Below are 14,432 nucleotides of genomic sequence, written 5' to 3'. Positions count from 1 at the left end.
GCCACCATAGGTTGGCGCGAAGCGTACAAGCAAATTTTGGCCGAAAATGTCTCCCAGATCGCTGGAAATGACACTTCCCAGGCCTTGTAAGTTGTCTCTAAGCACTTTCTATTTTGAAATTACTTAGCGATATCATTTAAAAAAATGCTGAATGGGGGGGGGGGGGGGCGGGCGGTCGCCCCCATCCCAAAATGCGTCATGTTCCCCGACGACACGGTCGAGTTCGAGACCAGCCACAGTTGGTTTCATAGCACAATTCTACACACGCGTTATGATAGACCATATATAGTATATATATAGATCATTAGTGAGAGAGGAAAATGGAAACGTCAAAAAATGGAGTTGTCGGTGTAAGGGGTAGGGTGAGTCACACTTTTACGAAATCATTGATCCGTCACTGGCTACCCTTCAGCGCTGTAATGATGTCACTGTTCTTCTTTCTCTTCCCGGTGTCTTCGCGTTTTGCTTTTACTCCCTCTTTTTCTCCTTTTTCTCTCTTTCTTCTTTTTCTTTTCCCTTCCTTCCTCTCCTCCTCCTCTTTTTTCCCCTCTTTTTTCCTTTTTTCTTCTCTTTTTTTCTCTTCTCCTTTTCTTACCCGGGGGGCGCGCGCCCCCAACGCCCCCCCCCTGGATACGCACCTGAATAATTTAACGAGCCTTTTACCGTTCGATCGAGAGAGCTACAGTTTCACAAGCAAGATTGTTAACAGGTATACGTAGCATCCATAGAGCAGAATATAAGATTTAGAGGGCGCACTGCCCAAAATAACTGTGCAGCATGAAGACCCCACCGCCTTTACCAAACCGGGCAAGTTGTGAGCGTCGTCTGCTCACTGTTTACGTTGCAACCACTGATCTGTAGTGTACAGATCAGTGGTTGCAACACAGTAATGTAGCTATACTAACAATTGACCAACTCTCGTTAGTTGTTCGCAGAAAAATGCCCGAATCCTGCAATGCATTCGGTTGCACCAGCCGGAAAAAGAAAGGCAGTGGTATTTGCTTTCATAAGTAAGGATCTTAGCATTTGCCATATGGGTGAAGTCTCGTTAAAGTTTAAAAAAACATTGTCAATGAATTTGGGCCAAGGGCTTCAGGCCTTTGGTGAACTTGTAACGATAGGCTATGACGACAACGTACACTGCGTAGGCTACAACTAGTAAAAGAATCAATGTCAGTCAGAATATTAACACTAGACTGCAGCCATAATTAAGAATGAACAGACTCCATGAATGTGGTGTAGCCTAACATAACAATGCATGCTTGCATTGTGAATGTTGTTGTTATTGGCAGGACGTTACAAGTATATAGTGGGGTTCCAAAATGGTCTGTTTTGGATCCCTTGTGTTTTGTTGCCTAGGCCTATATTATATAAATGACATTGGCGGAGAGATATTTTGTGTACAGCTAAGAAGTTTGCTGATGACACCAAACTATTCTTCTGAGGTCTCTCCCCAAAGCGATTCAGAGATTGAGAAAATTGAAACGGATTTGGATAAGGTTTTCTCCTGGTTTCAGGGATGGCAATTAAATGCAAGGTGATGCATATTGGTTGAAGTAACCAAAAGTATATCTTAATGGTGAGGAGTTACAGGAGGTCTTTGTTGAAAGAGACCTTGACTCATCTCTGCAACCGTCTAAACATTGTCTCGGAGCTACTAAAAGAGGTAATAGGGTTTTAGGTATGATCAAGAGGAACTTCAGTTTTTGAAAGAGGACAAAGTTGTTAGGCTTAAGCAGTTTGCTAGGCCTCATATGGAGTATGCTGTGCAGGCTTGGAACCCATATTTTGCTAAGGATAAGAAAGTACTCGAAAAGGTCCAGAGGAGGGATACTAGAATGATTAGTTCCTTAAAGGGTGCTCCTAATTATGGGCGGCTACAACTGTCGAATCTCACTAGACTGGAGGTTACGTGGTGACTTCATTCAGGCTTTCAAAATTGTGTATCGTTTTGACAATTTATCCTTCACTGACTTTTTCATGTTTGCTAATAGTAGCATTATATTCGGCATAAATTTTTTGAACTAGAACTTTAGAAGGTTAACTTCACCTTTAGACTTTAAGCTTAACTTTTTCTTTGCAAATGTAACACCAACTTGGCTAAGCAAGAGTCGTGCCAGCAATGCCACTGCATGAGGGAAATTCACAGTGACAGAGTAAATAATTGCTTTCGCACCCACGGATGAACACATGTTAGGTATATTACTATCACTAATCTGGGGAAATTGCATTTAAGAATATAAATATGTTTATCAGCTAGTCAACAGTTATTTAAGGTATCATTTAATTCTTTTCATTTACTCCATTAGTGATCTTCCCTTTTCCAACAGCTTTACTGGAAAGACTCTTGCTCAGCCGCATTACACAAACACCTTACGAACAGAATACTGCAGATAGCTGATCGTTAACTATGTTAGGAATCCACATGCAGTTCTGGTTATGAAAATAGTAAGAGACAAGATCTGTTTTTCAATCTATGTTTATGGTGAACTACGATTAAGAATAATGAGTTGTAATTTTAATAAATGAGCCCTTCAGTACTGATAACCAGGATTTTAGTTATCTATTTTTTCTTTCTTTACAGTACAGAAATGCAGGGTTGCCCTACACCATTTCCCACAAAGGTAGTATGGCATAAAACAGGTGGAATTTTACATATAAATGCCAAAAAATGTGCTGTACAGAAAGGTTCAATAAAGTTTTGGAACATTGACACCTCATTCACTTATGAGGAAACCATTTCTCATAGATGTTGAAGAAACAGTTGTAAGAAGATTAACATGTAGAATTGGGTTTATTTAGAAACATCTGAAAAGGGTTCATAACAACTGTCATATGGGTGAGACTCTGGCTATGAGGAGTGATGCGGGCATGTAAATTCCCATCAGTAGTGAAGATAATGATTCTGATATTCCCAAATATGAAGCTGACATAAGTAATCCAGGTTCCCACTTGCCAAATCAACACAGAAGTTAATATCTACAGCCATATGCAATACATATAATGAAATTGGGGAAATCACAAATTACCCAGAACAAGTTTAGATGAAGTTTCTAATGAATATAAGAAACTTTTGCCTCAAATCTTCTAGATATTGAAAGAGATCGAGCCGTTAAAACTGATTTAGTTGAATCGGTTTGATTTGAAAGATTGTCCAAACATTCATGTGGTTAATGATCAATTGTGTAGGAATCCAGATATTGTGATGGACTATTGTGATGGAGCTAACTATAAGTCTAATGCTTTATTACAAACTATGTTTTTTTTTCACCTTTCCAAGTGCTACTTCATTGTGCAAGAAATGGACACTGATTGCTTTGATAGGGAATGCCATGTATATGAAGTTGTAGAGTCATACAATACATTAATTATAAGAAAGCTAGAGTTTTACTTATCACTGTACTTATTATTCAAAGTTGATGTTAAGAGCTATGTGGTGATCAAGTGTAAGTATCATGAAGAGTATTTTCAGCTGTAGATGTTTATAGATATTGATAAAGTCAACTTTGCTGTTCCAACAACACAATTACTAGCTTCACAACAGTATTTCAATGTGCTGTAATCTCATTCATTTCTTAGCTGTAGATGTTTATAGATATTGATAAAATCAACTTTGCTGTTCCAACAACACCATTACTAGCTTCACAACAGTATTTCAATGTGCTGTAATCTCCTTCATTTTCTTTTTCATCAGACAGTACAGCATCTAAAGCAGCCAGCATTGTCACACAATAATAATTATGCCAGACCCTGCAACTTTATTCAACGATGGCTCATATTTTGTATTGCACTTGAGAAGTGCATGAGTGAAGAAAAACTACACGTAATGGATCGCTTTTTGAAAGGTAAAAATGCAACAATATTTTACTGAATATACTCTATATGAATGAATGGCTTCTCCAAAATCATTAACTGCAGTTTTAGAACAAACTGTGAAATAGAAGTTATTGTCTCCTGAAACTAAATCAGTATTTATGAACTCCTCACATTGGCTTTCTATGACCTCACCTTAAAAGAACAGAAACAAGTTGCTGAGGTTGAAGAGTGTGCAACTTTAATTTATTTTAAATATTCAAGAAGAAATCAAATTTGAACTTGATGATAAAGAATGGGATGATTGCATGGGTAGGTGTGGAAACCTCTCAGCTACCTCAAAGAGGAAAAGTGAAAGTAATACCCATCACCTCAGAGTTTATACCATCACAGACTTACACTCACTAAGCAGTACATGTAGCTTATAGTTTCCATGAATCATCAGTGACTGTTATGGAGCCATCTAACATATAAGCATATTATATTCAACTTGCAAAACAAAATGATAGTTGCCAATCAACTTCAGAAGCATGGGACATCCCAACAACATCCAACACAACAAGTAGTCATTCCAGATAGGAAGTTAAGGAGAGCAGAACTTTATCTGCAAAGGAACTTAAAATTAGTAAAAAAAAACCAATATTAACATGATTGTCACATGCATTGCTGCATTTTCTTAAGCTGTTCTTTTCATTAAAGTGCAATATGAGAACTGCTGTGTAGCATTGCCACACTGATACTAATGCCAGTGTGAAATCAAACTAGCTCTGACCCTACTAATGGGTGTACAAAGGTTTCTGAGACTGTACAGCATGTTCCAATAATTGACATTAATACTTGGTAGTAGCAGTTTGGTGTTGTACTATCAAAACCAGTGTTTATACGTGGGATACAAACCTTATCTAATTTTGTGCTTAAAGGTTTCATGGGATTCCCATGAAGAAGAAATGAAGTTCAGTACTGTATTAATCATATAGACTGTACAACATGTGTGAGGCACCATATGAAGATTACCCAATAGACAGAGATTAACAAAATGTTGTAGGCCTAGGTGACAATTACTCTACTGTTGTAAAATAAGTTTTAAAGTAGAGTTTAAAAATTTCAACTGTTACTTATAGTGGCATACTCCTATGAGCATCTACAGTACTGTATATCAATCAGCCTTTAGTGTTCAGGAAAAGTGCCAAAATGCAACAGGAGAACATCTTTTTGATAGGTTATCAATTAGGATCTGAATTTTTTGGCTTGGATTTTATGGAACATGAACAAAGCTACATGTAGAACACAAATTGGGTCAGTTGAGGCAAGTTTAGACCACTTTAGGCCTCCCTGGAGCAGCATCCAAAAATTGTTTGCTGCAGAGTAAAGACAAAAATTTCAGGCTCTAATAGTAAACCAAAAATCTGCACAGTTATGATATAGAAACTTGAGGTTGCCATGTGAGACCAACTTGTCAGCTATCCAGTGATGGGTAGGATTTAGCTTATGAGAACTTATATCTAGACATATAGACCACAGTACCATTGTGATTTAGTGTGTAAGTCAATGGAGCATTTAATGGGTGTATGCTACCTTAAGTAAGAATGTGATAATTAACATTTTAGACTCTATGAGCCTTAATTATAGCTGAAGGTGTTGGGTATGATGTGTAATCATGGAATATGACAAAACGTCTCATCATTTTACGCTTGAGTGATTTTTGGGCCAATTTTGTGAAATATCACCACATCATCTTTCTTATAGACACTGGACTGGTTTATGTTTTTAGTTCTACCATGTAGCTTGTACTTTCTCTCTCTGAGTTGTGCTCTCCTCCTTCTGTATGCTCTGCCTCTCTTATATAATCTATCATACTGTTGTTTTCCTTGCCTCTGTATCAGAGTCTGGATACATGAACTATTTGAGCTCACCTCTAATCCTGCAGCTTCCATCTTCCTGGCTATGGACTCTCCAGGCCCATTATTTGTAATGTGTATGGAACTGTAGTCCCTGTACTGACCATTGCATGAAAATGTGGTACTATGTTTTGGATTGGTCACAGTGAAAGCATTATTGACTACCTCAGCTTTAGGAGTGGAAGTCTGAAACTGAGTGGACCATGTAATGTTTGCTGCAGGTGGGTGTCTCAAGTATTTATTTAGCTTCCTGCTGTTAGTGTGGGATATTATCAGAGAACCCTTTGCAGCATTTGCCATACATGAAAATGTGTACTTCCTGCCCCTCTTGCATAGAAATAAATGCTTTGGGCAATGTGAATGATTTCCAATGGAGCACTTTGCAAGGCAGTCTAAACTTGTTGATAAAACTTTCACAACGTTGCAGTGGTCATATTTGAGTGCTCTCCTGCAAGCAGTCACCTCTGCCTGTAAAAGGGTATGTCAAGTCCTCTGCAAAGCGCTTTTGTGTCAATCGCTTCCTAGTCACAGTTTTTGCAGGAACATATCAGAGGAGAATACTGCTTTAATAGTCAGTGCTCTGCGGAGTGACTTGAGTAGGTGAACTTGATCTAACAGGTTCACAAATCTTTCCACCATTTTGCTCATCTCTGAAATAGGGCATCTTTACTGAACATATTCAGCTCTCATTGCCTGGACAGTTTACCTTGTGATCCTTTCTTCTTTTCATTTCAGCCATTAAGCACAACTTGTTACTGTGATGGTAATCAATAACAAATGTATCCATGGTGACATTCTCAACTATTACATCTCTGCATTGGCTTGCACGAGCAAATGGAGTCTTACCTTTTGCATTACTCAGAGGGTTGTGATATTGATGATCATATTCTGCATGAATTGGAGAGTCTTTGGAGAGGCCACGCAGTTGCAGTGTCTTCTTAATTAGACCCCTCTTTTGTGCCATATCATTTTCATTAATTTCTTTCATTACATGTAGGTCCAAACTGGTTGGCTGACTTTTGAAGTGTACTGACAGCAGGACTGGGAAGAGACATGCTGTTGAGCAATCTACAAGCTGCACTTGAACTGATCGATCACCACACGGCCATCCCTCATCAGCCCACTACTCAGAGGCAGTGGGGTGTACTCGTTCCTGGGAAAGGCAGCCATACCTGGAGCTCATCCTGTAGTAAGTAATGTTGGTATGCACATGCTATTGTGTCTGGGCTGGGTAAACTATCATTCCTTATCCTAAGTTGCCAGGGTCAGCTCTGTGCATCGTTGTCTTTGTAGAGAGTTTCAGAGTGTTTGGTAGACCAAACCAGCTGTGGGTAGGAAATAACAGCTTTTGAACAGCATGTGTGTATTTGATTAGATGTGTGTGTGCGTGAAGCTATGGGGTTGGAATGGGATTTATTGTGATAAGTGATTGTCCAGTATGTGAACATAGAGCCTTCGATATTTTTTATAATTCCTTTTGAAACAGGAGTACTGGAGCATGAAGTTGATGGACAAATTAAGGAATGAGAGGAACACATGCAAGCAGTAAAGAGGAGAAGAAACATTGGGGGCACCTGTTCCACTGAAATTAACCAAGTAGATGACCCAGCTAGCAAACAAAGGCATTAAATGTAAGTATAGGTATAACTTTTGAGAATGAAGCTCATCTTGAGGAAATAGACATCATTAAATAATTAACATACTAGACTAAAATTGCATTATGCAGTCCTATTCACAAATGACAGAATAGTCAGGAGTTATGTGCTAACACACCATCACATATGTATAAACAGAGAGCTCATATTTTGACACAAAGTTAGTGGATGTTTATAGTTTCAGTGCCCTTAATGAATTGAAGTCAGTTTGGGGCATTGTAAAATGTGTTATATTTACCACCAAACCAGACAAATATCCCTGCAATGGTATTTGTACCTACTCTTCTACCAAATTAGATGTCTATATAGAAAGGCCCCCACAAGTATTCCTTCCAGTACATTAGAGCCAGACCCTGGAAAAGTTTTCCTCACAAAATCCAAAAACTTTCATTCTCTTCATTGCTTTCTCTTTCATTTTGTTTCATTCATTGTTTTAAATATTTTTTTTTATATCTGTGCATCTTAACATTTACAATGTGATATATATTTTAATTACATTCTTTTGAATTTGTTTCTTGGCTTCCCGCACTTTTTTCTGCTTCTTTATTCTGTACTCCTGTTTGTACATGTAATTTTTTCGTTCTTGATTTTCAAGTTCTTTGTTTGTAAAATTTTACGTTCTTAGCTCCAATGAAAAACAATCCTTTGAAACATTTAAAAAAAAACCTTCTCCTGGACTCCCTTTCTCCATCATCAGTACATAATGAATAACCCTACTAAAAAAAATTAACTTAAAAATTAGATAAGCTAGACTTTTTAACTGGGAGGAGGCTCTGGCAGAGGGAGGGGCGCCCATGTTTATGAAATCATTGGCTAGAGGGCTTGCGACTCAAACTCCCAACGAATAGGTCTTCTGGGAACAGTCCAGCCACTGGGAAGGGTTTTTCCTTTTCTCTGTTTTCTTACCATAGTTCTCATCTCAGGAGGGTGGGATTGCCAGGTTTGGAGCAGCCTCCTAGTATTTAAGCTTCCTGTCAATGTAGTTTTTAAAGCTTCCATTCTGTGAATATTGCTATTCTCTTCTATACCCTTACAGTTGTATATTTTATAGTCTGTTTTTAAAAAACAGTTGCTAACCTGCAGGAGCAGTGCTCAACGTCAAAATAAGACTTTGTGAAGTCAGACCAACTTGAAATTGATCTCAAGGATTGGGCTTTTTTGATAGGTCTATTTATATGTAGGGATATGTACTAGTTAATTGCAGTTTCAGCCCTCCAAACTAGCGTAGGGATATGCACTAGTTTATTTGTAATTTCAGCCCTCTAAACTAGTGTAGGGATATAATTTATTTGCAATGCGGCCCTTCAAACTGGTGTAGGGATATGCACTAGTTTATTTGCAATTTCAGCCTTCAATACTCCATGGAGTTGCAGGTAAGGAACCTTAAAAAGCTTGTGGTCAGGACCATTGGCAACGTGGTTCACACACTAAATCTAAGATTTATGTATATATCCAAAAATATCTGTTATTTTTAATCAACTTTCCCTGTGGAAGTTTATCATCAAAAGCTTTATGAGGTAATAATATGTTGCGACTTGCCAAATCCAAATCGGATTTATGGATTTGGATTAAGGCATAGTCGGGGATATTTGCTTTCTAACATGTATGTGCACTAATAATGTTGACATTCATCGATAAAGTTCCCATAATATTCTTTTGATGTCTGACTCCAAGGGCAAGGTTACCTACCTGGGAGATGTGTTTCATTATTGACCTTGGAATCCAGGGTCTTGTGGCTACTGTAAATCCTTAGAAAAGTAACCAGTTGAAACTGGAGAAAAAATTTCCCTTAGAGATCTTTCATGAAAGTCATAATTGAGTTTTCTATTTGTTTGTCTTGAAGGTTGAGCAACATACTTTAATAGTGGGTTAGGATTACAAGTGGTGGGGGAAGTGGGGGGTGTTGATGGGCAGGAATGGGAGTCAAGGGTATAGGAACCGGGGTGGCTGGGGGGTGCCAGCCCCCCAGTGAATATGGAGGGGCGGAAGTATCATTCCGCCCTCCCGCTTCGCAAGTCAGAAAACCCCTTTTTCATTTCTAAATGAGAAAAAAATCTCATTTGGAGCACCAAATTGCATCTAAGGCCAGTGCAAAATGGAGTGGGTGTTGAAGTGTGCTACATTGCACCAAATTGCATCTGAGGCCTTCTGGATATGCCAAAAAATTCAAAAGGGGAGGGGGACACCCCCTCCCCTTAGACCCTCCCCCAGGCCAGCCATCAGTCTTCAGCCCCCCCACTCAAAAGTACCTTCCTACGCCACTGATGGGAGTACTTGATCCTGTCTTCTCCCTGCAGCATCAAGAGTTGGTTGTCTGGGTTTTGTCAACCTACAATTTTATCAATCGGTGTGTGTGTTTTCTTTGTCGAGTCTGGGTAACAAACAATGGTCGGTACAAAGCGGGTTATCTGCTTCTAATAAAGTTAATGTGATGACACTAACATCATGAAATGAGAGCTGGGATGCTCCTAATGGTCTTTGTAAGTTTGCTTGAGCTCAGCTTGGGCCCGCAGGTGTCCACAGGATTTCGTATAAATTGTTTGGAGAAGACGCCTAAACACAAACATCTGTTTTCCTGATAGTGTTACAATGCTTCTATTGTACCTCATACATATTGTACATAATGCATATGCCTATTTGCTGTCATGGTGCCTTGCAGAATCCAGGCATTGGTAATATCACCATAGAGAAGTTGACATCTGTTTTGTCCCTTAAAGAGCAAATTATCAAATAGCCAATTTTTTTTTGGGGGGGGGGATAGGAACAAATGAAGTTTTATTGCCCAGACAGACAGTTGCTCAAATATTTGCCTGTTGAAGGAGAAGTGCATTTCTGTGTTTGTTCTGTAATGGCAGTATTTAGCTCTTTTGTCCCTTGACAGAGAGATGGAAGACAAAATGCTTCAAATGAGAAGGATTCAAAGGTTTCATCAAAAGGATGAAAGTTCAAACCAGATTTAAGCTAGAAAGGACTCTAAAGTGGGTCTTGTATTTTTGAAGCTTGAACGCCAAACGGATGGTTTCTGCGGCAAATCATGTAAGATGTTGTCGTCCTCTTATTTGAAATTGCTTGAGTTTCATTCGCCGGATGGCATATATAAGATGGCATATATAAGAAGCTCCTTGGTAGTGTTGGGACCAGCAGAGCAAAGTCGGCGACGAGAAACAGCAAAGGAGGAATAAGAGAGATTAAAAGAGTCGCTCTTATAGGCCATCAGCTGAAGGTCGAAATTCGCTTGTTTCGTTCCAGCAACTGCGGGTCTGAAATTTCTCTACAGCATTGAATACATAAATTAACTAAGATTAATGATCCAAAAGTTCTCCATGTACTTTCCTGCAGTTTTTTTGCAATTCCGCTCGAAAGATCGAACTATATTTTTTATTGCGTATGTTAAGAAACCTGCCGTTTTACGTTCAAAAGTTGTGCGCCAGTGAGATATCTGTACCATGTGATATGAATTGTCCAATGAGCCATGAGTTCTGTGTGCAATCTTTGTAGAAAACAACAAACATGGCGGCTCCCACGGGCGCTAGTCAGTCTCCGACACACGGAAATCTACAGTGCTCAGTGCACATTGAATCTGTAAAATTTGAAGCATTCAAGGCACTGACGAATAAACGATGGACTAAAGTTACTTCCTGCGCTAAAGATTGGCTTAATCTCAGCGGCGGAGACAGTGATATCGCCGTACTACTGATTACTCCATGGCCTACTACGATCAAGCGTGTGTTCAACAGCATAGTATGATGGGGTTCCACGATAAGTGTTACAGGCGGTTTATTGATAGCAAGCACATTGCTGCAAGAAAACGGACAGTTCCAGAGGAGACCCCATATGATTTTAAACGAAGAATTGACGGAAAAGATCGAGGAAACCAAGCAGAAGCTCTGGTGTATTGCCTGTTCAATTTATTATATGTGGGAAAAGAAACAATACATTACTAGGCCTTGCAAACGGGACAAGCTGCAGCAGGCAGAGACTTTCGATGGAGGTAAGCCTAAGCATACTACACGACTCTACTTGTACTTATGTGGCATAGTTGAAGTGTTAAGAGAAGTTGCATAATGCAAGATCAGTAGCTCTTGAGGGATAGAATCCAAGTCAAAGGGCACAGTGTTGGATCTGAACATAATATAATAAGTGGCATGGTCATCTGATTTGTTTTGTTATAAGGTGGTAGGAACGGAAATTTGTTTCAAATTCTCCATCTGGGGCACTAGCCTAAGTGTTAAATACAGGCTTCATAGTTTTCTTACTGTGGCCCTTTATTTGAATGATAGAGATATTATATTAGTTAGAAAAATAAGTGTAACAAAGGTGCAATAAGGTTAGGTTTGCAAGGTCTTATGGTCAGCCTGTCTAGCTTTACCAAAATGAACAAGTATCTGTCTCCTTTATTATTAGTAACAGATATAATCTACCATTGTATAATTTAAACCATAACATTAAGAGATAATGTACTGTACTGTCAAAAAAAGCCTGTTTTAATTCTTTTTTGCATGACACTGGTTTGCAAAATTTGAATGTGTCTTTGTTTGTCCATAGAAGATGTGCAGATCACATGGTATATAAATAAAATTGTCTTAGTTCTTATTTGTTCAAACTTACATTTTGATCAACAGAAAATGCAAAACAATTTGCTTTTTTTACTTCATTTTATTAAGATATTGCTTCGACAAGCAGCAGAGCGGAAAAAAGATGAGCCCAGATTTTATGAATATTACAGGAAAAGACCGTGTTGCCATTGAAGTGAGGTACCACTCTCTATGTTGAAGAAACTAGATACAATTCTTGACAAGGAAGACATACAGATCTTGAAAGGTAAAGTACTCTCTTCAATGTGTGGTTCATTGAGTGTTCAGGGGTGGATCTAGGACTTTTGGAATATGGGGGTCCTCCCCCAAGGAAAATTAAAAAATTCTCTAAACCCTTTGAGATACAATATCAGGTTAATCTTTCCATTGAAATTATTAAAGTAATTTGCAACATATTTCTAGCTGAATTGTAATTATATTGGTACCCCATCATAAAATGTGAGACTCAAAAATATCCAATTTCATGGTACAAGGTGTTCTGTTCATCTCCTCCTCAGAGCAGAGTTTACCACCAACAAAAGATGCTCTGATCCAGCATGTTAAGCGCTGCACCAACCAGGCTGCTATTCACAGTAGGGCATTGCAGCAAAGGATTGATGCACTCTCACCAGAGGGACATGGATGGAAACTTGAAAATGATGACCTTATAATCACTTGGATGACGAAGCCACCTGACCCAGATGTTTTGCTTCAGTGTGTCAGCAGTAGCTGTAGAGTCGGCAAATGTCTTAAAGGAAGATGTTCCTGAATGAATGCACAACTACCGTGTACAGACCTATGTAAATATAGAAATTGCAGCAACTTCCAAGAAGATGTTGAGATTGTTGATGCAGGGGAAGATGATTTGGAGGATGAACTGTGATGGTGTTAAATCTTGATATCTTAGTCTGAAATTTTAATCAAGTTTGAAGTTTGTGAAGAGGGTTAACTTTTTCAAAGTCATGTTGTCATTATTTTGTTCCCCAGAGTTTAAAGGAACCAGAAAACATGATCTTATTCATATATTCATTTTAGCTATTAGTAGTTTTACGTAGATTACCCTACCTACCAGACACCTTTGATAAATATCCACATTTTCTTCAAATCACACTTTTTTTTGAGAGGGGAGGGGAGGGGGGAGGAGGGTGTTATGGGCATGCTTTACCTCTTGCATATTCACAACTACATTTACTGATGATGATGACGCAAATACCGCGTCCTGAAACCAGTCAAAGGTTTATATACTGTTGTTGGGGAACCATCGCCCCTGACCCTGTTCCAATATCACGGTTCTTTATTGTTTGCCGTAACATTTCGTTACCTGTTTTATTCATATTGTTAATATGTTCTGTGCATCCGTTCAAGTTTTGACTGAAGGATATTCAAGTCTTTAGTGACTTTTATTTCATCTAATTATCTTCACCTCTACTACGGAATAGACTTTCCCTTTTCCATACCATATCTGACTTCCATGCAGTGAATTGAAGTGGATACTGTTAAGACTAGTACAACTGTCCTTGGATGAACTTTTAATCACTTATTAATTCCGCGCTGCGCCTTTTGATGAAGAACCTGTATCTTGAATCATCGCAAAGGCCCAGCTCTACTACACCATTGAGTGTATCGACCCAGTCTTAATAGATACATTATTTCTTTCTATCTGGGGCTTAAGTTAACTGTCTTCGTTATTCACTTATTTGTACCATTCACCTTTATGATTCATATTATTTGTAGAATATAGAACTATTATTATTCAAAATACCATTCGAAACCTTGTCGATCTTTTCTTTTATACGTTAACTCCCTTGGAAACTCTTTTTGCAGGAATACGAATTATAAACATGTCGTTTCAGTAACAAGGAGAAAGTACCTAGTTTTGCAGAAGACTGTAGAAAGAGTACTAAGGTAACGGATATATACCGACTATAACTTTATTTCACATCTACGATATGCCATGACGTCTTAGTGTGCCAATATTGATTTATACAAAAGAAATAGCTCACTGGTCTTGGGGCATTGGTACATCTCATTGTAACTAGGGATTTAGCTACATGTAAAGTAGAGGGGGAGGGGGTCGCATTTGTAAAACAGTTTGGATGGGGAGTGTAACAATTATGGAGAGGAACTTTTCATTATATGTGTATATTTACGCATACATGCACAGACGAAATGCATTCATAACATAGGGGGAAAATCTAAAAATATTTGATTTATAACAAAGCATTATATCTGAGTTTATTAAAAGTGGTACATTTTTATAATTAAAACCCTTAAGTTATAATGTGCAAAAATTGTATTTCATATTTCAAAGTTGAAAATGTGATTTTTTACCATTTTGGCGAAAATGGAGGGGGGGGGCACAACTTGTAATGCCTGAAAACAACCCTCACTGACCCTTAGACCAGAATCCTCTTCCACCATTCTTGTAACCCTGACCCAACTATTATACAAAAAAATATATCAGTTGTTATTTAACATATAAGAAAAGAGTG

The 14,432-nt window shown here is 38.5% G+C and overlaps 1 protein-coding gene across 8 annotated transcripts in view; it reads left to right on the top strand.

Annotated features, from left to right (window-relative positions):
• Nucleotides 1–676: 676 nt before the first annotated feature.
• LOC139961034 (gamma-adducin-like) overlaps nt 677–14,432 on the top strand; it is a 30,279-nt gene continuing 16,523 nt past the window's right edge. The window contains exons 1-7 of one of the 8 annotated variants that reach the window (XM_071959855.1): nt 714–1,010; nt 2,331–2,448; nt 2,585–2,624; nt 3,695–3,845; nt 5,697–5,932; nt 6,709–6,900; nt 7,198–7,342. The gene's annotated coding sequence lies outside the window, so the exon portion shown is untranslated. Of the gene's footprint in view, nt 1,011–2,330; nt 2,449–2,584; nt 2,625–3,694; nt 3,846–5,696; nt 5,933–6,708; nt 6,901–7,197; nt 7,343–10,110; nt 11,358–12,030; nt 12,188–12,458; nt 13,846–14,432 lie in introns of those variants that run through there. The other 7 variants (XM_071959861.1, XM_071959857.1, XM_071959856.1 and 4 more) reach the window with 7 other exon arrangements.

This window comes from Apostichopus japonicus, chromosome 20 (genome assembly GCF_037975245.1).
Source record: "Apostichopus japonicus isolate 1M-3 chromosome 20, ASM3797524v1, whole genome shotgun sequence".
In the NCBI taxonomy this organism is placed as follows: domain Eukaryota; kingdom Metazoa; phylum Echinodermata; class Holothuroidea; order Aspidochirotida; family Stichopodidae; genus Apostichopus; species Apostichopus japonicus.
The sequence above is the reverse complement of the archived record's forward strand: the minus strand, read 5'-3'. Positions and strand labels throughout refer to the sequence as shown.